General features: G+C 39.5%; 1 protein-coding gene and 2 long non-coding RNA genes across 15 annotated transcripts in view; 1 reads left to right on the top strand and 2 right to left on the bottom strand.

Moving 5' to 3' along the window:
- Positions 1–463: 463 nt before the first annotated feature.
- Positions 464–25,549, bottom strand: part of LOC138744905 (uncharacterized) — a 35,877-nt gene continuing 10,791 nt past the window's right edge. Inside the window, exons 3-7 of the long non-coding RNA XR_011345856.1 lie at positions 10,357–10,435; positions 4,655–4,769; positions 3,609–3,710; positions 1,160–1,251; positions 464–710 (exon numbers count right to left, since the gene is read on the bottom strand). This is a non-coding gene — a long non-coding RNA (uncharacterized lncRNA). The remainder of the gene's footprint in view (positions 711–1,159; positions 1,252–3,608; positions 3,711–4,654; positions 4,770–10,356; positions 10,436–25,549) is intronic.
- LOC138744906 (uncharacterized) lies at positions 18,919–20,769 on the bottom strand. The gene is made up of 2 exons (XR_011345857.1): positions 20,710–20,769; positions 18,919–20,396 (listed from the first exon to the last, which is right to left on the bottom strand). It is a non-coding gene; the product is annotated as an uncharacterized lncRNA (long non-coding RNA).
- znf536 (zinc finger protein 536) overlaps positions 20,894–25,549 on the top strand; it is a 329,669-nt gene continuing 325,013 nt past the window's right edge. For all 13 annotated transcript variants that reach the window (XM_069901729.1, XM_069901722.1, XM_069901733.1 and 10 more), the window contains exon 1: positions 20,894–21,258. The gene's annotated coding sequence lies outside the window, so the exon portion shown is untranslated. The remainder of the gene's footprint in view (positions 21,259–25,549) is intronic.

The raw sequence follows: 25,549 nt of genomic DNA on the forward strand, positions 1-25,549 counted from the left end.
TAAAATCTGACATTGAGCACAAGTGATATTGCCAAGAAGAAGCCCACTGTTGTGAACTAAGTGAATAAGGATCAATCTTTGGCACGAATAGAGTTCATTTCAGAGTGGCTGCGTGGATAAAAGTGAAGTCAGAAAGATCCGACTCAGAAGGAGGAGGAGGAGGAGGGTGATGTCAATCCAGTGAAAGGCTGCAGACCGGTGAAATCAATGCGTAGAGATAACACTCCATAGTCATGGTTACAGAGGAGGGGGACATAAACCTAATTGGAGAGGCCCAGGTGTGGAATTGCAGTGCAGGTGAGAAATTTGAGGAGCAACTTGGATATTGGGGGCATCCAATGTTTTGTGAAAGGCTAAAGATAAAAGTAAGGTCAAGCAGCTTTAATTAGCAATTCCCAGGAAACATTTCTCAGCCTTAATGCCCCATTTACTTTCCTGCAACTGATGACACCCTGGCATCTGCGGCAGTGCAATAGATTAAACAAAGCTCATTGTTGCCTGCAGGATTCACTCATTGTATGTTCTAGATGTGTCTTCTAATAATAAAGCAAATACTGTGGTCAGCTTCAGCTGACTTTATGGAAAGAATTTTTAGCATTTAAAGCCAGAAGTTGATAATGTCGTCACAAAACAGACATGCAGCACCGTGAAGAGGTGAACCAAAAATGTACACGTGCCTTCTCCTGACTTGCTATGGTTTATTTCAGAATCTGCAAGAAAATTCCAAGTTAATATTATCGAACTGTCAGAATAGATTTAAATCAAAGTAAATTGCAATTTTACCAGTGAGGAGAGACTCAAGAATACTCGACATCAAACTGGAAAAATAGTATAAATATAACTGGAATTCTATAATTGAACAAATTGTATGGTTGATAATATCAAGACTATACATACTTGCCACTTCTAAAGAATATTTGTCCTAAATATAACCCCTGAGAATAAAGACTGCAACTATTAGGCAGGAATTCTGACGGTGAGAGATTAAGAGGCACCTTTTTTGGCAGGTTGATCATGCCACTGAGCTGCAGAATTCCTTGAGATTTATGGAGAATCTGAATCTTCACTCTATGGTGAGGCAACGTGTCCTAATCAAGGAGGCACAACAAACAGTTGAGCTACGTTGAATAAATACTACAAATAAAATATCTGGCCTTACCTCTTGTTATAGAGTGCCAACTCTAGGGTTCCCTGGCATTTTTTGGATGCCAGCTGAGCTTTCTGCTTTTGGCTCCAGACGTTGTAACACCTCTGTAAGGGTGTAATAGTTTACTGTTATAGCAGCCAGTATTGTACAACATTTTACATTTTAGCTATCTTTAATTCCTTCATTTGTAAATATTAATTAAATCGAAGTCTTGGCAATATTCTAACCATCATGCTTAAAATTCTTTTGTATTACACAATCAGTGTGAACAAGATTTCATTTATATATTGTAACATTCCTTTTGGTTGTTGTCAGTATTTTCAGTATAGCAATGATTAATGGGATCTATAAATACTACAGTTATGTATACCCTGTATCTGGAAAAGCTTTTGTTAACTATGTTCTAACAACCCATTCAAATTTCCCAAATATGTTCTAATAGTTCCACATGATATTTAGAAACCGTGGACTGGATGATTTTATTATATTTTAAAAGGGTTGCACATAATAATTTGCAAAATTTAAACTTGTTTTTCCTATTTCACTGCACATTGGTGGACAACCCTTTTATTCTTTTCTGTTTATGAATAAGATCAACAGCTCATTATACCAAAAGTAAAATATAGCAGATGCTGGAAGTGTGACTCTAAAACAGAAAATGCTGGTAATACCCAGCAGGTCAGGCAGAGCAAGATAGAGCTAACGTTACAGGTCGATGATCATTTGACAGTCTCAGAAGAAGTTCGAATTCATGAGTACAGATAATGCCAGCTGACAAAGTGGTGTCAAGGCTTCTTAATTATGTTGATATATCTGAAGCATATTCAGTAGAAGGAGATGAGAGAGAGGGAAAAAAAAACAACTGCTTGACCTACTGATTATTTCCATTATATTTCTAGCAACTGCAACATTTGATATCTGAGTTCCAGCAATCAGTAGGCCAGATAGCATCTATGGAGTGTGGAAAACAAAGTTAATGGAACAGGTTGATCACATTTGGTCAAAACTTACTAGTTCTGATAGACACTGAAAAGATGGTTATCTACAATGGTTGAGTTCAGTATTGAGTCCTTATGGGTGTCATTTGTGTAGTGTGGTGCTCATGCACTGTCCTTTCTCCTTAAGTTGGTCTTTGCTGAAACAGTATAAGAAACCAAAGAGATCAAGGGTGAGAGTAAAAAGGAAAGCTAGTGGCAGGCAAATGGAAGTTCAGAGTCCCTTTGATAGGTGAATGGAGATTTCCTGCAAAATTGTCACCTAATTTGCATTGTGGAAAGGGTTCACATTCTGGCAGGTGCTGCTTCACCTGCGGTTGCAATGAAAAGGGAAGTAGGTGGAGATGGAAGAGTGAACCAGAGAATCATGGCAGGACAGTCCCTTTGGAATATTGGGAAGGGAGAAGTTTCTTGTGCTGGCAACATCTTTAAGGAGGTGGAAATTATGAAAGATGTCCATTGAGACTGTTGGGGTGGAATTGATCTTTAGCCTTGCTCTTGGTGGGTGAAAGAGAATGTGAGTATAGAAGTGTGGGGAAACAGAATAGGTCTGGTTGATGGACTTGACAAATATATTTGAGGGGAAAGGACAATTAGTCTCAGAAATGGTATGGAAGATATTATCAGAACAGATGCAATAAACCATGAGAAACTGGAAGAATGGAATGGTGATGATACGGGAAAGCAAGGTGAGAGGTGCAGCTATAATAGATGTGGGAATCTGTGGGCTTGCCATGGATTTTGGTTACTAAAATTGAGTGAATTAAAGGAGAGGTTGTTCAGTGTGCTGCAGCCAATCAACCCACTGCCTCACAACATCAAGGGCTTGGGTTCACTCCAGTTCTCAGGTACCGTCTATGGCAATGGTTCTCAACCTTTTTCTTTCCTCTCACATATCACTTTAAGTAATCTCTATGCCATCAATGCTCTGTGATTAGTAAGAGATTGCTTAAGGTGGTATATGAGTGGGAAAGGAAGGTTGAGAATTATTACTGAAATATTTTGCTTTAAAAAATTGTCATTGGCCCATTTCCTTTGGAGTTATGAAACCATGCACATAACAAGTCAATTAGGTACGATTAAAACAGTGGTTTTCAAACATTTTCTTTCCACTCACGTACCACCTTAATCAATCCCTTACTAATCACAGAGCACCTATGGCATAGGGAATACTTAAAGTGGTATGTGAGTGGAAAGAAAAAGGTTGAGAACCACTGGTCTATGGGGAGTTGCCACATTCTGCTTGTTACAGTGTGGGTTTCCTTCCTATCACAGACATTCTGTTTGGTTTTTGTTTTGCATCTTGCCACACTCTCTGCTACTCTGTTTGATTTCCAACTTTTCTCAGTATGAAGAAAAATCGATGATTGCCTTTTGTTCTCCCCACAGGTTCTACTTTGCCTGCTGATTGTTTCCAGCAATGTTGTTATTGCTTTGTTTAAAATGTAGTGCACAAACTTTCTCACCTGAATAGTTCACCATTAACCTGTAGACATATTCCAAAAGATCTCAGCAAATGACTGAGAAGTAATGCTTGTCTGTAAACTCCTTTCATTGCATGGGACATTCTGAAATCAAATTCACAGTGTGCAGGTAAAATCTAAATTTCATTTTCCTTCAAGAGCACTCAATGTATCTCCTCTTTATTCACGCCATCTCTAAAACTCACTGATACTGTTATTAGTTCCCTTTGTGACTTCTACTCCACAACTTCTGGCAGTACAGGATGAGTTGTCTCTACAGTCTTTCCTTTTCCCAAATTTCCTTTGGAGAAGTAACTGCCGAGAATTGCATGGCAGTTTATTTGAACACTGTTATTGAAAATATGTTTACAACTGAGTGAGGCGCAATAATAATATTCTCTAGGACTTTTCATGGCAGTCTAGAATATTAACCAAGTTCTTGCTAACAAGTCCCACCTGACAAATACCAAATTATCATGCAACATTTCTTTTTGAGTATTGCAGTGGGATTCTTAGCTATTCTAGGGATAACATTTTTAAAAAGTTATTGAAGTGAAACATGGGATAGGATGGGAATCCACTGTGGCAAATCCACACTAAACGTTCATCTTATTTGGTTCCTCAGCCTATCATGATGTGGAACACATACCCTCTGGAGTCCATCCTGACCCTCATGAGGCCAGGCTCTGAACAATACTCTGCTCCTAGCTCACCCGCTACTTTCTCTTTGATCAGTGATTAGCCCAGGAAATAGCTCCCCCTCCCCATAATCAATGTTTCCATGGATCACCACAGTGGAAACACAGTTTGCCTTCTATCCATAACAATCGATCAGCCAAGGCCCCTTTCCTCTACCCTCATCAAAGTGCAATGCTCTGAAGTTACACTTTTGATGTTGCACTAATGCAGCTGAGGCTGGCAATCTGTGCCAGAGACAGACACACACACACACACACACACACACACACACACACACACACACACACACACACACACACACACACACACACACACACACACACACACACCCTCACCACCAACTGCCTGACCTTTCCTCAGACTTGTTCGGAGTCCTGGGTGTTCAAATTTCATTCTTCAAAAAGTGCAACTCCATTTGGTTGTTTTGAAGTTGGCAGTGACACTTTCATGGTTGAAGGGATCAATCTGTATTGAGAAGGTATGTTTAATGAGGCAGCCTCGACCACTTCCCTAGTTAGAGAATTCCAAACATTCACTACTCTCTGGGAAAACTATTTTTCCTCATCTCTGTCCTAAAACTACTCCCCTGAATTTTGAGACAGTGTCCTCTCGTTTTAGTTTCCCCGGCCAGCTCAAAAAACTTTCCTACATCTATCCTATCCATACCCTTCATAATCCTATATGTTTCTATAAGATCTCCTCTCATTCTTCTGAACTCAAGCGAATACAATCCTAGATGATTTAAACTTTCATCATAAGTCAACCCCTTCATCCCAGGGATCAACCTAGTAAACCTCCTCTGGACCGTCTCCAAAGCCAGTATATCCTTCCTCAAATATGGAGACCAGAACTGGACACAGTACTCCAGGTGCGGTCTCACCAGTACTTATACAGTTGCAACATTACCTCCCTACTCCTGAATTCAATTCCTCTAGCGATGAAGGCCAACATTCCATTTGCCTTCTTAATAACCTGCTGCACCTACCACCTAACTTTTTGCGATTCATGCACAAGCACTCCCAAGTCCCTCTGCACAACAGCATGCTGTAGTTTTTCTCCCTTTAAATAATATTCAGCTCTTTTATTTTTTTTTTGCCAAAGTGGATAACCTCACACTTACTAACATTGTACTCCATCTACCAGACCTTTGCCCACTCATCCAGCTTAACTATATCCCTCTGCAGATTCTCCACATCCTCATTACAATTTGCTCTTCCACTCAATTTGGTGTCATCCGCAAACTTGGCTACATCACATTTTGTCCCCTCCTCCAAGTTATCAATATAAATGATGAACAGTTGTGGGCCTAGCACCGACCCCTGCGGCACCCCACTTACCACTCTCTGCCAACCTGAAAATCTCCCACTTATCCCGACTCTCTGCCTCCTGTCAGACAACCAATTTTTGATCCATGTCAATATACTTCCCCAGACTCCACTTTCCTGTAACTTACTGATAAGTCTCTTGTGCAGCACCTTATCAAACGCTTACTGGAAATCCAAATATACAACATCAACCTGTTCCCCTCTATCCACCGCACCCATTATATCCTCAAAGAATCCTAACAAGTTTGTCAAACAAGATCTTCCCTTTCTAAAACCATGCTGTGTCTGGCAGATTGAATCCTTATGTTCCAAAAGTTTCACTATTTAATCTTTAATGACAACTTCAAGCATTTTTCCAACTACAGACGTCAAGCTAATTGGCCAATAATTTCCATTCTTCTGCCTACATCCCTTCTTAAAAAGTGGCGTGACATTTGTGTCTTCCAGTCTGCCAGGACCTGCCCAGAATCCAAGGAAATTTGGTATATGACCATCAATGCATCAACTATAACTTCTGCCATTTCCTTCAGAACCCTTGGATGCATATGATCAGGACCAGGTGATTTGTCTGGCTTTAGTCCCATTAGTTTCTCCATCACTACTTCCTTTGTAACAACTATTTTATCAAGGCCCTCCCCAACATTTGCATCCTTAACTCCGCACTTAGGCATGCTGGACGTGTCTTCCACCGTGAAGACTGACACAAAATATTTGTTCAATGCCTCGGCCATTTCCTCATTTTTTGCTACCAGTTTTCCTTTCTCATCCTCCAAGGGTCCTATGTTAACTCTGGCCACCCTCTTCCATTTTATATATTTATAAAATTTTTTGCTTTCTGTTTTTATATTTTGTGCCAATTTACTTTCATAATCCTTTTTTCCCATTTTTTATTACCCGCTTTGTAACCCCTTGTTGTCTCTTAAAGTTTTCCCAATCTTCCAGTTTCCCACTGCTCTTTGCAGCTTTTTACACCTGCGCCTTCAATTTTATACTCTCCTTTATTTCCTTTGTTAACCACGGTTGATTTTTCCCTCCCTTGCTGCCCTTTTTCCTGACCGGAATATATTTTTGTTGAGCAGTACAAAATATTTCTTAGAAAATCTTCCACTGTTCCTCAACTGTTTCATCAATTAGCCTGTGCTCCCAGTCCACTCTGCCCAATTCCTCCCTCATCCTATGGTAGTCACCCCTGTTTAAGCATAATATATTAGTTTTAGATCTAACTATTTCTTCTTCCATCTGAATGAGAAATTCAATCATACTTTGATCGCTATTTCCCAGATGGTCTCTGACTATTACATCATTTACCTATCTCATTGCACAACAAGTGTGAGGTGTTGCATTTTGGAAGGACAAATCAATAAAGGATATACATGGTAAATGGAAGGGCACTGAGATGTGTGGTGGAACAGAGGGATCTGGGAATACAGGTACATAATTCCCTGAAAGTGGCATCACAGGTGGATAGAATTGTAAAGAGAGCTTTTGGCATATTGGCCTTCATAAATCAAAGTATTGAGTACAGTAGTTGGGAATATACAAAATATTGGTGAGGCCAAATTTGGAGTATTGTGTGCAGTTTTGGTCACCTAACTACGGGAAAGATATCATTAAGATAGAAAGAGTGCAGAGAAGATTTACTAGGATGCTGCCCAGACTTCAGGAACTGAGTTACAGGGAAAAGTTCAACAGGTTAGGACTTTATTGCCTGGACTGTAGAAGAATGAGGGGAGATTTGATAGAGGTGTTTAAAATTATGAGGGGTACATGAGGGGGAACTTCTTCGCGCAGAGAGTGGTGAGAGTGTGAAATGAGCTGCTAGCTGAAGTGGTAAATGTGTGCTCAATTTTAACATTTATGAGGAATTTGGACATGGATGGGAGAGGTAAGGAGGGCTATGGACTAGGTGCAGGTCAGTGGGACTAGGCAAAAAGAATACTTCAGCATGGACTAGAATGGCCAAAGAGGCCCGTTTTTGTGCTGTAATGTTCTTTTGTTCTATGATCTCTGAAAATTTGGGCAGCAGACCACATTATACTTGGATTAGGAATGTAAAGTGTGAATTTTTCATCATGATGGCCTTCCATTGAAAGTTCATTGTTGTGAAACTTCTCCAAAGATGCTGCCTGGCTTGTTGAATATCTGTAGCATTACTGTGTTCTTATTTGAGATAGTCTGCAGTGCCATATTACATTAAAATAGCTTCAAATATCTCAAGTTCACACATGCAATGTAAGCATTTAGGTGTGCCTAAAATGCTTAGAATACAGCATAATCAAGAAGCAGTGCAAGAACATTGGCAATGATAAGCAAGCAGCATCTGAAGTGCATCAGTAAGGTAACAGCATCCAATAAAGGGAGTAATGAGCCCAGAACTGCAGAGTTCCTGCTGTCACCCATGCTAAGATCAACAAATTTAGCACAGACTGGCAATCAGACTTGGAAGCCTCTGATCTGTGTGGCACAGTCACACAACACCTTTAACAACTGAGCATTCAAGGAGGCTAAGCCAATAACTCTTTTTTCCCAGATTATTTTCATTCATTGACAGAATTCACACTGGAAAGTTAAGTTTTGCAGCTAATATCGAGAACTCAGGGTGGTTAACATTAAAACACATCTCTTATTGCTTTTGTCAAGTAATCCTTTTTGACATAGTTATTTCCATAAGGCCAGAAGACATAGGAGCACAAATAGGCTTTTCAGTCCATTGAGTCTGCACCTCCATTTAATCATGAGCTGATCCATTTTCCCACTCAGCCCCACTTTTTGGCCTTCACCCCATAACCTGTGATGCCCTGGCTAATCAAGAACCTATCCTTATCAATCTCCGCTTTAAATTCACCCAATGACCTGGCCTCAAACCACCTGTGGCAACAAATTCCACAGATTTACCACCCTCTGGCTGAGGAAATTCCTTTGCATCTGTGTTTGAAGCAATCCTGAAGATGTGCCCTCTTGACCTAGACTCTCCCACCATGGGAAATAACCTTTCTACATCTACACTGTCCACGCCTTTCAACATTCAAAATGTTTCAATGAGATCTCCCCTCATTCTCCTAAATTCCAACAAGAACAGCTGTCAAAAGTTCCTCACGTGACAGAATTGGACATTTCTGCAGCCATAGTTTAGCACCAGATATTTTGTTGCTCGCATTTTGGTGATGGATATTTTGGCAAAAAAAAGACTGTAGCCTTTTGGACCTTTTTATGCCCGCAGTTTAGTGCCATTTATTTTGGTGCTCGCATTTGGCAATGGACATGGTATTAAATTTATTATAATTTTAATTAAATATAACAAGTATAAATATTACTGAATATTAAATATAATAAATATAACAAATATATGGTCACATCTCCATACTTCCCGTGGTAACATCTCCGAACTCCCCTCTCCCCATGGCGACTTCTCCAAACTCCCCTCACCCTGCCTAACTGTTAGCTCCAAAAATGCCCAGCGCCAAATTGTGGGCACCAAACTGTAAAGACCAAAATATGTGTGCCAAAATGTCCTAGACCCCTTGAATGATAACCCTTTCATTCTTGTGAACTTCCTCTGAGTCCTCTCCAATACGCCCTTTCTTAAATGAGGAGCCCAAAGCTACTCACGTTCTCCAAGTGAAGTCTCACCAGTGCCTTATAAAGTCTCGATATCACCTTCTTGTTCTTATATTCTAATCTTCTTGAAACGAATGCCAGCATTGGATTTGCCTCCTTCTCCACCGACTCAACAAGCAAATTTAACTTTAGGTTATCCTGCAAGAGGATTCCCAGTTCCCTTCGCATCTGAGTATTTTAAATTTTCTCCTCACTTAGAAAACAGTTTGCCTGTTTATTTTTTCTACTAATGTATAATCGTACACTTTCCAAGATTGCCACTTCTCTCCCCGTTCACCTCATCTGTCTATATCCTTCTGCAGCCTCCCTGTTTCCTCAACACTACCTGCTCCTCAAACTACCTGCAAACTTGCATCCGCAACCTTAGCCACAAAGCCATTCATTCCATTTCACATGACAATGTTGTAAAGTTTTACCTCTCCTGTTAGCTCACCTACTGAGGAGCTAAGAGAGATTAAGATATGAATGCACATTGTAAAACAGTTCTACTTTATCATACTACAATGCCTTGGAGCTTCATGTCTATGCTATCTTATATCTGAGAGTATTTCCTTTCTCACTGCCATTTCGATAAAGGATTTACTTCGGAACATCACAATAATATGAAAATTATGCTAAATTTCTGATGCATGTTTCTAGTAGGCAAGGCTCCCTCTAAGAAAAAGGTTCTCACTATATCTTGGATAACTTGTCACTTGATTAATTCAAGACAATTGCTCATAATATTGCCAATGTCAGCTTTTGAATTATTCTGCATGTTCGGGTGGAAATGAACTTCAAGACTGGTTAACGTGCAAAACCTTTGTTCAATTGTACAATATAGATCATTATATCCTGAGACGGTATTTGGTGTGCCACTTGTTTGTTAAAGGACAGTTGTTGATCCTTAAAACTGTAATTCCTATTGCATATCTGTAAAAATAATAGGCAAATGAAGACACTATTCATGCATCGGGTGTTGAGACCTTCCTATCAAACTCTTGCATTATTTGGGTCAGGTGGCTACCTTCCAAAGCAGCAAACATTAGGTGCAATGCTTTCTCAGCCATATTCCACACATGATGGTATTTTAACCTAAAAAAATCATCCCAAAACAGGGGTCGTCTTACACGCCAAGTATAAAATCCGAACACTAATATCCTGTGGCCGCAATTTCATCGAGGAGAAGGACGATGGTCACCAGGTTCCCTGTGAAAAACAAATCAACAGTGTGACAACTCGCATATGTCAAATGGAGCACATAAGTCAACAAAATAAATGTTTATGGATTCTGATTCGTGGACTACTTCAGCCTTTAAATCAGACATAAATAATTGCATTCATTGGCATTGCTCCCATTCAGTTTTTCTCCCAAAAATCCATCGAAGGATCAGAATGATTGCATGGATGCACCAACAATGTGCTGATAAATAGTGATTTTTAAATCCAGGGAGGATGAACACTGAAAAAAAATAGGCTAATATCAGTATGGGGATTGAGGCAGGGATGTAATTTCAAGTAGGTACATATATTTGGTCGCTGTCATGTTAATAATCAAACGTCTCGATTGTGGGAAAATAACAATCATTTTTCAATTACATCTTTTGCAAATGAAGTCTGGCAGTTTTATCATTCAAAGTTATAGCTGAGGCAAGGGTGAATCACAACAGTCTGCGCAATTCACTGGCAGGATGGGATTGACAGTAAAGTTTGGCATTCACATTCACATTTACATCCTGGGGATGGATCGAAATAATGAGGAAAGGGAACCAATTTCAAAGCTTGCATTCGATACTAGTAATTTTGTGGGCCAATAAGCTCTTGGAGGTATGTGCCAGACTTGGGCTAGTCTTATGCAGAGACTAACATTTTAAGTGGAAATTCTGGGAGTTGTCTCCTACAGACATATACGGTATATAAATGCACACTCATGGAACTTTTTTTTGTCAACTTGTCCTCAAATATTGCAATGTTCCTGAATTGGATTTGATTCCCATCTCTGGTTGCAGTTGTGTGCAGAGATAAAAGTTGGTTGTTTTGAGTGGAAAGGCATCAAAATAGGTTTTGAGTTGAGATTGGCTCTTCTGATTTTGTTCCACAAAAATCAGCACATGAATGGTCCTGAATAGAGGATCGAAGGATCTTGGTGTGTTGTATCCCCTTTAAAATCTTCTATTGTATGTGGAAAGGTATGTGCATGGGAAATAACATGAATGGACAATAACAGGACAGTAGGAAGATCTAAAATTGAGAAGCAATCAGGCATTAAGAAGCAAAAGTACCTCAGTCTTCGGACCAATCGAAAGCATTGCATCATTAAAAAAAGCTAGCTGATTGGATTATATTGATACGCTGTAAGTGGATTGTAAATGATCTGCATACAGTCAATATAGATCTACAAGTAAACAAGCCCTATTCTAAGCCTTATAGATATTGCTATTATCAAAATAAGCCTCAGGTCATTAGAAGACATACCCCAAAATATTGAGTGTGTTCATTCAGAAAACAGAAATTGGTAACCAGAGTGAAAAATTAAAGACTTAGAGAATCTTAGATGTCATATCAATTTAATCAATAGACATACAGCACAGTAACAGGCCCTTTCAGCCCAAGAGCCCATGCCGCCCAATTGCCCAATAAACCCAGATACATTTATTTTGAATGGTGGGAGGAAACCAGAGCACCTGGAGGAAACCCTTGGAAGACAGCAGGAGAATGTACAAACTTCGAGACATAAAACTACTTCAATAATTCTCAACCACTTCTGAACTAAACACAATCAAAATTACTGTAATATTTTGTTCCAATGAATGAGAAACTGATGTTGTCATTCTACAGAAATGTATCCCTTTCAGTTCTGGATTCTCTTTCCTGTCTGTACTCCACCTTCTTTCCCCTCCTTCTTTTACAACTGCTGATCTTTTCCTTCTCCTTATCACATTTCACCACCAGATAGGGCATTGTCTTGACCAGCTGTCCTCTTCAATAACTTTATTTTTCCCCACACTTGTTTTTTCTGTTTCTCTACCCATAACTTGGGTAAGAAATAGCAATGAAGGCAGAGGGGGGGAAAAAAGATTTTAAAGAAAGCAGGAGGGACAGAATTCATCCTTGCTTTAATAAGATGGGAATTGGTGGTTTAATGTGGGGGTGGTTTGGGACATGCATCTGAATGCTAATCTTCAATTAATCTTTTGTTTTGTAAGCTAGAGTCACTTGCAAAGAAGACCAAACAATTTTTAATGTGGTTTGTGTAACTTCTATTGCCTGTTGTGTCTTTTGTAGTAGTCACAAGTGGCACCGTCAAGAAAATTATGGGAGCTGATGTCAAAGGGTATTTGTCATAAGGCAGCCTGTAGCATTTTATTATGAACGGATGCCTTGAACTATTATGTAGCTTGAACACCAAAGAATGGGGGTAAGCTGTTGAAAATTCCTTAATGAATTGTTCAAATGTGTGACAAACATTCACACACCAAACTGAAATAATTTTTAAGGTTTGTGAACAAATAGTGTTGTTAAATGAAATTTTAAAACACTGGAGATGATTTGATTGATATCTGTAATACAGGACTTGTCTGATTTAACATTCAACTTTGTGCTGGCAAATAGTTTAAAACTAGATGCATGATGTTAAATAAGCAGCTGTGTGTGAAATACTTGGATGCAATGGGAAAATTTTCAGTCTGTGGTTATATTACAGATACAACATGACATCATGTTTAAATATCTGTGAAGAGGGGATAGTTTCCAGAAAAATACTCCGACTATGGAATGTATTTTTTTCCTCTCTGAATGGTTCTCCAGCATTCAACAGTTCAGGAAATTAGTCCTGCATGAGTGAACTACATTCATACATACAGAAGCTTTATCCAGAGGATGTGTCTGAAGTTCGGTAAGGTTCAAGCTTTAAACATTTTACTATCAGAGAGGAATTTACTTCAGATCAAAATGTCTCCTTGTTTCAAATACTCATTTTGTTCTCTTGGAAGAGAGGATGTGCAGACCATATGCTCCCAGTCTTCTTTCAACATTGTTGTTGAGCCAGCTGCTAGATATTGCTTTGTGATGTCTCAAAGATGCTTGCTGACTAATTTTCCCACACTTCCTATGATGAGATGCCTGTCCTCTCTTCACCTCACCTCTTGTCACTACAGCCCTGGTCAGTAATTTCTCAGTCATACAATTAAGTATCCGTAAACCACCACTTCCTTATTGCTCTGTATTATAGGCTTGCTTAGATCAACTAATATCTTTTGCAATCAATTGCTCAGATATCTCTTGTTGTCATGAATTCTTTAGTCTGGCCAGTTTTTATTAAATCATGAGGTAATGCTGTAAAGCAAAACAACAGACTATTGCATCTCTTTACATACCTGAGTGAGACAATTCCACAATTTTCAGTTCAGATGGTATTTATTATGAGGAAACAAATGTTCTTCATTATGGAAAATAAAAGTCACCAATAAATCTGCCCCTAGATAAAGTTACTTCTCTGCCAAGTATTAGGGAGAACATTTAAAAGTGATGAGCTACGAAGGCAAGAGCTGAGATTTGACCTGGATATATTTACTGTACCTTTCACATTCCCAGTGCATTTTGGGCCAGAGGAAGATTCCCAATTTAAAGGAGAAGGATCACCTACTCGCATTGGAATGGCTGGCTTGTTGTAATTGTCATCTTGGAATTTTAATTTAGGTGTGGGAATGATGGTGGAGGTTAGAAACTTGAGTGCCTCTTGTTATTTCTGTGATATGATTTTTACTCCCAGGTTTGGTTTTGAAAGAAAAAGAAATTTACAAATAATGAAAGGCAGGAAAGATCATATCGTTAGTACTTCATTGTATTCTCAATTCTAATCCACTTGATTCGGGTTGAATACTGGAATCTCATCAAGATGCACTTCTCATCAGGTTGATCAGAACCAGAAAGAAATTTTGCCCACGGTTCTGATCTTATGATCCACGAGTAACTTTCAGAGAACTTGTCTGTTGGATTTTACTTTCTTCTGTTTTCTGGTGAAGTATCCATTCCAGTTGGGATGAGGTGGGAATAGAAACAAGTGCCCGCATTTTTCTCTCACTCAACAATCCCACCCCATCAACACATACCATCATTATGGTTGAAACTAAAATCTCAGTAATTTTGTATGTAGTCACTCAGTAACTTAGAAAACTGTGATAAATAATTGCTTTTCCTATTGGTTGGATTTACTTAATTATTAATCATTCACTTGCACTGTAAATTGAACTCTCTATGGGTGCATTCATTCATGTACTGTGGATCTGAATGCGACACATCAGGTCCCATGTTTGACTCCTGTAATGTATAGAATAATCCATCATCTTTATGAGCCCAAGGCTACGCTGGCAAGTGTTATCAAGCCATCCTGTTTTTTGACAAAGGCTCCTGGACCTGAAACATTCCGTCAAGCAACTTGACTTGCTGAGTGTTTCCAGCATTTTTTTTAATTTCAGATTTCTAGCATTATTTATTTCTAGCATTAGTTTATTTTTTAATTTTCATGTCATTTATTTTGAATGCACCATTTATTTTAATTGCACCATGTGGAACTTACTTTCATGTAGACAAGTGGAGAGTTTTCCACCAAAGCTTTGGCTTGTACCATGTAGATGATGGCAAGCCTTTGAGAAACCATCATAAAACAGCTAGCCTTTTATCTGCTTTGAAACCAACAGTATTTATGTAGTATTCCAATTAACTTCCCGTCATTATTCATTTTCATTATTTCTTACCATGCAGTTGATTATGGACAAGTTAATTACATTGTCTCATATCGGAGATGATCATTGCCTGGCAGTGGACTTCCATAAACATTATATGGCACTTAATAGCCCAAACTTAAATAATGAGGCACTCATAGTCCTGTAGCTAATATTTTCCAGTGTTCCTTGCTAGAAGTATATCAAGTATGGATAAGAGTGACCCTATCCACGATGATCAGTTAACAGCCATCTCCAGCATTCATTCATACATAAGAAAATTGAACACTCAGAATTTGCTATGAATAGTTACAATTACCAAAATATCGGCTCCTCAATGCAGGATATCAATTGGATATGTGAATTGTTATAAATATTAAAACCATATACCTTTACCTCTGAGGGTGTTCAAAACTTTAGCCCAGCCTGCAGCATTGGTGATTGAGGAAGAGTGAACGATGATACAAATGAACATTCATTGATGCTGCACCATGTACTAACCAAAGAGCTCAGGAGCCGAAACTCTAGCCTTGCTGGCATTCTACACTAAAAGCTGATAAGAACAGTGGATCTGGAATCCCTGATCTTGAAATTATCACAACGTCCCCTGTAAGTTTGCAAATGTTCCCAATAGGCTGACAGCAAGCAGGTTGAGTCAGAATGGCCATAGCTTTTAGGGACCATTGCATTTGTATTCCAGAGATTTTTTACTTTCTATATATCAACAATTAATTACCACAGGAAAGGATGAAGGCAGCCTCACTTGTGTGAGTTTTACTTTGAAACTAAAATTGAACACTTAGTGGTAATATTTTCTGTCTCAACGAGCAAATATAACTGAATGAAACGCTTCTTCATCACATTATGTGATTTTGGGATTTTGTGCCTTTATACCAACCGTCTTTGAATTTACAAAGTGGTATGGTATGGCAAACTGTTCCCATGTGAAAAGATACTGCTGTACTGCAAATATTAATATTAGTACTGGTAATAATCTTATGTCTCTTGTGAATTGTTTCTCCTTCCAACATAGATTTTCAAAATGTAAAGAAAGACTTCAAGGAATGAATATATTTATATATAATTGGTATAACTGTAGCAATGTCCAAAATGTTCACTCACATTGTTCACCATTTATTTTTTGCCAGTGACCTTCATGTCGATAATATCTTGTCTAATTTTGATGAAAAACATTTGCTCTGGTTATGAGAGAATTATTCAGTTGATTTTTCTCATCACCAAGAGTAGGTTTAATACCTACCCTTCCATTCTCGGCATGGTGACAATTCACTGTAAAGATTGTCAGTATATTGATTACACCTTCTACAATTCAACTGTTCATTTGTCAAATGCAGGTATATTTTGCTGTGAGAGGCAGGTATTAGCAAATGCTAACTTGAAAATTGACCATTTTGATCCTTGTGTTACTCTTTGCCTTCATTCGGTCTTTTCAACTATAGGTTGAAATCAGAAATAGCAACAAAATCCTCATAAAAGGAGTGCGCGCTTAAGGGTTAAGTTGGGGATTTCAAGAAATTGCCTGAGACGTGATAAACTTGCAACAGATTCTGGCTAAAAATTCAATTTTAATAACCAATTAATAATAAAACGCAGTTGTGTGTTTTTGTTAACGAGCACACAAACTGCACTGCAACTTTGAGAAATAAATCAAAATGGAAGTGAAAACTTTGGTATAAAATCCCTCTTAAAATGGTGAGAAAATATTTACAAGGTCATAGGGATAGGTACAAAGCCGATTATTATATAGAGATCCCAATAAAATTTAACCCTGTGGTGGTTGGTATTCCATGGAAAATTTCTACAGGTAAAGTTTCTACAGACAGCACAGTTAGCGTAGCAGTTAAGTGCAATGATGTGTCAGAGCCAACGACTGGGATTCGACCGGAGTTCGAATACAATGCTGTCTGTGAGGAATTTGTACGTCCTCCTTGGGTCTACATGGGTTTCCTCTGGGTGCCCCAGTTTCCTCCCACCCTTTAAAATATACTGAAGTTGTAGGTAAATTGAGGGTGTGTGGGCCGAAAGGGTCTAATACCATGCCGTATGTCTGAGAAGAAAAGTTTATTGTGTGTGTGTGTGTGTGTGTGTGTGTGTGTGTGTGTGTGTGTAAAATCACAAATTAGATCTTTCTAGATATATTTAGATTCTATTTTAATTACTGTAATTCTGCCATCATGAAATGAGAATTTGAATTTATACTGGAGCTTAATATATCACTTATAAATATCCAATTGCTTCACATCTTGTATTAAAGAGAGATCCAGGAAGTGGCACACTGAAGATACGGTTTGATTTGCTGGTACTCTGATTAGAAAAAGTAAATGCTTCACACATCCAATAAATGTGGAAATCCTGGTATGATTTTGGTATTATTTATGTAAAACAATAACTCTCCAATGCTTCAGAGATAGATCAGAAAAATACTTGGCAATCAAATTACAGAGGTAGAAAGAGCAACGACTGCCAGTACTCACCACGTTGGCTCAGACTGAGAAGGATAGAACCAAATGGAAACAGCTCCACCAAGTTAGACATTTGTGGTTACTAACATCAAAAGGGAATTAAGTCGGACGTGATGACGTCACACTTCAAGTTCAGTGTAACAGTGAAAGTTGCATGTTTTTGGTTATTATCCTGGTGTCATGGAAATCTAACTGAAGAGCTTTGAATAGTGCATTTCAGGAAAAATGACAATGGGTCCAGGTGGTAGCAATTTAATGACTTGATGGGCTGACAAGCTTTTTAAACAAGGAAATAAAATAAATGTTATACAAATCCAGCCATGGAAAAACTATCAATTAGGCTTGAAGATGAGATCTTGTGGCATGAATTTTGGTTTGATTTATCCACTGTAAAGAATTACTTTTGATCAGGTGCAAGGAAGTGAATGGACCATTTTCTGTGTTGATTCTGGAGTTTATGGTTGTTTGCTGAATTATTTTTCAATAATGAAATGATGTGGATTAGTGCAGAAAAATGGCACTGGAGTGGTTATCCTGGCTATCCCTCGTAGTCGAGTATGATGGCCTTTGATCCATGGAATGAAGACGTCTGCGCAAGTATTTGTTTAACATATACTTGATGTTGCACTCCAAGGAGCACACAGTATTTCACAAATCAATCAACTAATTTCAATGGCATGAAAACCACGACTATTGGACCTGATGGATTTGTTGCAGCCTTCACAGTCGTTAAGTTCAGCGTAACTTCATCCGCCATTGAGGACTTGATTGGATTATTCTTGGTCTGGGACCTCACCCTGGACCTTACTGCCATGCGTGGCCCTACCAAGGGCATAGCTCCAGATAGCATCACTCTCGGGATCCCAGGACCACACAAGCTTCGCCACCAGGATCAGTCATAATCTTGTTGAACAGCATAGCAGGTGGGGGAGGGGTGGTGGGGGGGGAATGCTCTACTTAGGCTTCCATTTTCCAAGACCATTGAATGCAAGGCCAAAGAATCGATAGAACAATTAATGATTGCCGATTTGTTTCTGAAATTCTGTGCAGCAATTTTATTTCAGAAGTACTACTTTACAATCTTTATGTAAACAAAAAGAAATTAAATTACCATTTTTAGTTTGAATTAAGAATGCCCTGAAGTTCTTCAGAACCACTGTATAATTGAAATGCAGTCACTGTTATGAAATGGGGAAACTCCTTTGTGCACAATCTCATGGATTATTATGTTGTTTGGTAAATAGATTTGTCCTTAACAACACAACCTATTTACAGCAGGTCATTAAATGCTTAAAAGCACCGCTTGAGGCACAGAATTATATTTAGTTGCTTGGTCATGTGATTATCTGTGATCAAACAACTCTAGTGCTTTGAAAACTGACAAATGTTTGCAGTAGGGTGCCAGTCGACATGACAATATAACATTAAAGAATAATTGTCTTAAAGTGACAGGAATGTAAAATAAATTAAGAGGGTTAAGATGAGCCAGAAGAGGAAAACATTTATTTCATCACACACTGCATTTTAATTTCTAATAATTTATCGAGGAAGCCTTGGCCAATAATAAAATGGCCAAGAATGCTTCTATTTTCAGCCATTTATCAGATGAAAAGCAGATAGTTCTTGGTTGAGCTGATTCTTTTCAGTCACTGAACCTTGTCATCAGACCAGTCATGGCCCTGGAACAAAGCAGGGTCTCATCGAAGCCTCTGGACACATGTCAGTCTCACAAATATTGGAAAAGCTACTGTTAACCACAAAGTTGTAACTGCAGGCCTCTGCACAAAAATAGCTGATTTCAACGTTTCCCCAAGATCACTTTCCAAAGACAAAGATGATTTAATGTACAAAAGATAATGAGGAGAAATTTATCTTCAAAGAAAGTGAGTAGCAGCTGCTGGATTTGCTCACCTCAACACATGGACTGGAATTAAAGTCAGTGTCTTTCTCATTTTCAATAGTCATTTGAAGTAAAGGATTTAAATTACCTCACAGTTAGGTTTTATGTTGTTATTTTAGGTAATATTGCAATTAAAGTATTACTACTTATACTTTAACAGATGTAAATGATTTTCTTTAAAAATTCATTAATATAGTGATTTTCTTACATATATATCAAGTGGGAATAAGGATAGAGCTCTTCAGCCACCAAAGCTCTTGAGGGGGCAGCTTTGGCGTTTGAGCCTACACCACATCTATGGCAGTGACTGTCTTGCAGTTGGCATGCTCGGTGAAGGTGACCGCATCCCTGATCACATTCTCCAGGAAAACCATCAGAACCCCACGGATTTCCTCACAGATCAACCCCGAGATCTGCTTGATTCCACCATTCTGAACCAGGCGGTGGGTGGTGGGTTTAGTGACGCCTTGGATGTTATCACAAAGCACTTTACGATGGCACTCGGGTCCGCATTTGTCCAGTCCTTTTGCCTCCTTTCCCTCTGCCAGACAAAATGCTACTTCACTCAAGTCACTGTTTGATACATATCAAATGGGAGGGAGCAGCACATGTTTCCTTTCCCACTTTCTGGAGTCCTTAGCGACTACAGCTTCTGCCTTTTAGGTGAGGTGGGTGGAGAGCACTCAGGATTCTTTCTCTGCTGGAAGAGGAGTGACAAAGAGAAGTCTGGACCTGAAACTGGCTACTCTTGGCAGATCCTGTAGTCCCATTAATGTAACTGACAGACAAGCAGGGTCAGCCCCAGAACGTCTTAGTTGAGGTTGGGGGGGGGGGGGGGGGAGAGGGGTCACAATTTGACCTTCAAAAACTTGCTGGCGTTGGCTCTGCTCTCAAAGCATACGCCCTGGTCTCCTTCAGGAGCTCTCAGGTATCTGCAGGGTTCCAGCGCTGTCTAAGGTGTACACTTCATGGAGTGTATCCAAGGGTTTCTATGTCCCCTATCAGTGTTATGTGGTTGATTGCGATCAACAGTCCCAGAAGCAAGACTTCCTTCTTTCTCTACTCTGCAATTCAAGTTCATTTCATTATCATCTGTCTGTACATATACAACCAGACGAAACAACGTTTCTTCAGACTACGGTGCACACACACAAACACGAACACAATAATCACACATATACACAAATATATAAAGTAAAAATACAGAGCTACTAGCTGCCTAGCATTGAACCTCCTCTGTGCATCTCCCCAACAGGCAGCAGGTAGGAAGGCAGCGCAGGGAATCAACTTCCATCAGCGCGGAGATCAAGGCCAATTTGACAGGCCCTCAGCAACGCAGGATGGATGCGTGGACCCTTCCCGCCCCATGGTCCTCACCCAAGGCCCTTGGGGCTTTCGCCTGCCTTGTATCGTCAACCTTGCCATGATGTATTGTGAGTGTCAGGCATGCATGTTTCTCTGGCACTGGCAGAGCGGTTCCAGCCGTGAGGGGCATTATGGGTAACAAAAGGCCATTGATCCCACTGTGACGCTAGTGTTGCTAGGCTGCGGGTCACAATACTGCATTTGGGGGAGGCAATAGCCGCATATTGGGATGGTTAGCCACAATACCTTGTTTGGGGGCAATGCCCACGAAATCTTCCCCCCCACCCCTGGCACTAACCCTGCAGACAAGTTTGAGAGGTTTCAGGTATGATTCATTGTTGCAGTTTGGAGGAGAGAAGTTGAGAGCCAGCAAGGGTTTCTCTGGACCGATGTTCAGCATCTCAAATATCTCAGCCCATTTCCGTTCCCATTGAAGCCTTGGGAATGTGAGAGTCACTTGTATAAGGTTCCAGATGGTCACAGGGACTTTTGGCACTGAATTTCAGTATGACTCACCACAACAAATAGGAAAGAACGTTGTTTTTCCCAATTAACCAGCAGGTGAGTAATGATTAATGTTATCTGACAACACAGAGCATATTTCTCCATCTAATGTCAGAAAACAATGAGTAATATCTGAAAGAGACAGTGAAAAATGTTTAATAATTTAAAATAGGTTTTTTATGCAATATTAAAATTAAAATATAAAAATGGCTCCTCTATTCAAGGAAACTGTGCTCTTCCTTCCTGTGGTTTTCTGGAGCAACAATGGGAGATGCGCTATTAGCTTTTAGGAAAGGCAGGACCAGCTGGAAGATCACCCAGTGAAGTGGTTTTCCTGTGAGTGGGCCCACACTCTGAGACATCTTCTTTGGATCTGGATTCTGAGTGAGAGAGTAGTGCCTTTTACACAGTCACTTCATTTCGGGATATTTGCAGGTTTGTAAGCTACGCCTTCAGTGTAAAAGGCATTGACAAAGAATGGGGGTCATTCCAGTCCCGGCTTTTTTCTCCCGGCGACAGAGGTAGTAACAGAGCCAGAATGCAGTATGTGGAAAAGGGTAATCCGGCATTATGGGACCAACTTGGGAAAATATGTGTACCATTATTTATTTTGGTGTATTTGTGGATAAGCATGCAAGTAGGACAACAGGAAAAATCTCTTTAATAATAATACCACTGTCCAGCTCTCTCCCGGTGGCCAGCAATTATGCAGCAAAGGCTGACAGCGAGTAGTTCATTAGGGAATACCTGACCGGCAGGCACTTGGGGATTAGCCCATCTTGGATGTCTATGCACACTCCCATAAATGCAGAGGTCTGAAATGAGCTGTAGATGAAATTGCTGGAGCTGGAGATGAAATGAGCTGGTGGTGAAATAGTGACGCATCCTCTACTAGACTCATCGTTTCGTAAGGTGGGTGAAGCACTTAATTGTTGCTGGGAGGAAACTGAGAGATGATTTAATTCATAAGTACATAATTCGTAGTTTGACAGGACAGAAGTGGGGTGGCTGTTGGTTTTTCAAAATAGGGCTTGATCATTCATGATTAAGATAAAACATATGTATCAAAGGGTACTGAATCTGGCACTCTACAGAAGGAGGGTGTGAATGCTCATATTCAAGACAGTCACTGTCGGACCTTCAGATATTAAGAGAGAGATTAGTGTTAGGGAGTGGCATCATGATAAAAAAAACCAAACCCCACAGTGATCCCACCGCCCCACTCTCGGCTGTCCCCATGTGCCTCGAGTCACCTTGTGCTGTGAGCAAGCTGATCTGTGGACTTGTCCTCAGTTTGAACAGTCTGTAGCCCACCACCCCACTCCTCCCTGACAGCCGCCAACGATAGATAGTGGTGATTAGTAAGGGATTATTTAAAGTGGTATGCGAGTGGAAAGAAAAAGTTTGAAAACCACTGTACCTAATTGACTCGTTATGTGCACAGTTTCATAACTCCACAGGAAATGGGCCAATGACAATTTTTCTCAAGTAAAATAACAATTGGGTCTAGAGCAGTGGTTCTCAACCTTCCCCCCCACCCCCCCCACCCACCTCCACTCACATACCACCTTAAATAATCCTTTACTAATCACAGAGCACCTATGTCATAAGGATCACTTAAAGAGGTATGTTGAGTGGACAGAATCTTGCAGTAGGCTTTCCCACACTCTTTTATAAATCATGCACATATGTTTTATTGAATCGTGAGCTTATTTTCCCACACTTTTTAAATTGTGTGCGTGTTTTATTCCCCCTAAGATTTTCCCACTTCCTTCTATTAATTGTTCTGTGTTAATAAAAGTAATGTTTGTGTCTAGACTCGTTTCTCTTGAACCTTACACTTTCTCACCACAACAATGACCAGTGTGGGGACTGACAGCGGTCTGCTGGGAGAGTCTTGCGGCGTCCCGCAACCAGCCCCCCTCCCCCCCACCACCCTCCCCCCCCCCCCCCCCCCCAACAGCCCTAATTTAAACTTTGCATATAAGACTGGGGGAATATTTTCGAGCCATTTTTTTGGGAAATAAAGTGGGTCTAACATGCCATCAAATATGGTACGTTATACGTGAGACTAGATGTCGACATCATTGCTGTTGTGTTACATGTCCCACATCTTTTGCTTCTGGCATGTCGGCTTACTGTGTAAAATGACACACTCACCCGGCATTATGCCGGCTTTGTTTGGTTCAGTGTAAACAACCAAAGCTTAATGCTGTCTTATTTATAGCAATATTGTGGGATTTCTGTGTAAAAAGCGTGTGTGTGTGTGTGTGCATGTGCTCCCACCACCAGGACTGCCCTCTATCTATTGCATGGCTCTCTCCTGGTGGAAAGAATCTCTTGGCAACCCATCGCATTCTAAAAGAACGCTGGGGTAAATCCTTGAATTTGGTAAGAATTATAGTTCTTTGGCAAAAGACTGAATGGAAATTCCACCTCAATACCTTGCCAGTTCATTCAAATATCACATTATCATTTGACTTCAGCTACAAGTGTCTGAAATAATCATAGTTCATTGTTTATTGTTAAAAAAAGTTTTATCAAATTGTCAGAGATATGTCTTTGAGTTCGAGAGAGTTCAATGAAAAAAGAGAACTGCATATTTTTGAATGGTTAAAGAAGTGTTTGATTCAACTTGAAAACTATATAAGTAAATACTAAGATTTACTACTGCAGACTATATAATAGAGTCACTTTGTTGTACTTCTTTCCAGTTATCAACTGGTGATCCATCTTGATTTTGTTTAAAGTGCCACAAATTGATTGATTCTGTTTGCTGTACCTTTTAAGCTGCAGCAAGTCTGGTAATTTTAGATGATTGATTTGTAAGGTATGTTCTATTTTCCAAATAAAATCCGTCCTTTGAGTTCGAAGAAAGGTTTCTATTGTCAAATTGAGGGTGCTTTGTCAGAACACCATAAAGTTCTCCCTCCCCGAGAAATATTCAGAGGTAGAGCTATTGCAACACAGCTGAAACTTTATTTTTACTTGCTAGCAAAATAATGTCTCCGAGTGAAACTGTAGTAATATTACTATAGCAACAATATGGATGATTCTGAGAGAAATTTTTAACTTCAATTATTCATTTTTACTGGATTTGAATGCATTGCTCCATGTCGATAACACTTCACAAGGGAAAACGTATTTAAATAGTGAACTTTAATTTCCACCAACATATTTTTCTGTGGTTGCTCTGAGACCTCCAAACCTATTTAGTTAAGTAGTCATGTCGTGCAAGTGGCTGGTTACTTGAAAAAAGCTTGGATAAACATGGAGTATTTAATAGTTTGCTGCCTCAGCATCCTTTTTTTGTTGGCAGTTTTCACACAGCTGTGCTACTGAAAAGAAAGTTGCTCCATGGTACAAACATTTCACTGCTGTATGGTGTGCAAGTCTGATCTTCACATATTTTGTGGTAATGTTCTTCCTGCAACTTTATTGTAACCTTTGCAACTGCTGGGACTCTTTAGGTGGCTTTCAAATCTATTTATGGAAGTATGACTTTATTGCGGAGACATAGATTTAAAATGTGATATTAAATAATGAAGTCACTAAAAGCAGCCATTGTTTGTTCCCTTCTAATTGCCATGTACTCCACGACCTTGCAGTTTATTTTCAAACATTAAGAGATATTTATTTAGATGTATTTTTAAACAGAGGTTGTTTCTCTTCTCTTCAGAAAATGAGCACAGATGGTGATTGATTTTTCAAGTGCTAACATCCCTGCTTGAGAAAATTTTCCCACCTTCTTTGTGCTTAGCAAGTCAGGCAAACTAACATGATGATGCGATCATCAGTTTCATGCAGACACAGTGCATTGATTGACAGAGAGGATTTCTGCATGAACCACCCAGTCTCCTGATGTTTCCATCTTCTCTCTTCCTTTCCACTGTATGCATTTGGCTGGTAGCAGCAAATGGTTTGCAAGCATGTTTGGAGGAGTGTCTGCATCCCCAAGTTTGGCCTAAAACTGGAATTTACAATGTAACTCAAACTAATATCAGCGCAAGTTTGCCATTGCTGTTCAGTGCCATTTCTAAAGTTCAGGAAACTGAATGATGTCATTGGCTAACGAGCCATTCTCAGGCCATAGCTTCTGTTTGCGTGACTAAATACATACAATTAAAGCCTAGCACTTCTCATTGTGTATGAAGTCATTGTTATCCAGAGTTCAAGTACTTAGATAATGGCACAGAAGAAAACAGACATATCATCATCCCTCAGCCACAGTAAACTCGTTTATAACCATCAACTCGCTTTTATTTAATGTGCACATTTTAGTGAATAATTGTTTATTCTTTTGTGGATTGATGTCAAATGCTTTTTTTTCAAAATGGTGACATGTTTA

This window comes from Narcine bancroftii, chromosome 10 (genome assembly GCF_036971445.1).
Source record: "Narcine bancroftii isolate sNarBan1 chromosome 10, sNarBan1.hap1, whole genome shotgun sequence".
NCBI classification, from domain to species: domain Eukaryota; kingdom Metazoa; phylum Chordata; class Chondrichthyes; order Torpediniformes; family Narcinidae; genus Narcine; species Narcine bancroftii.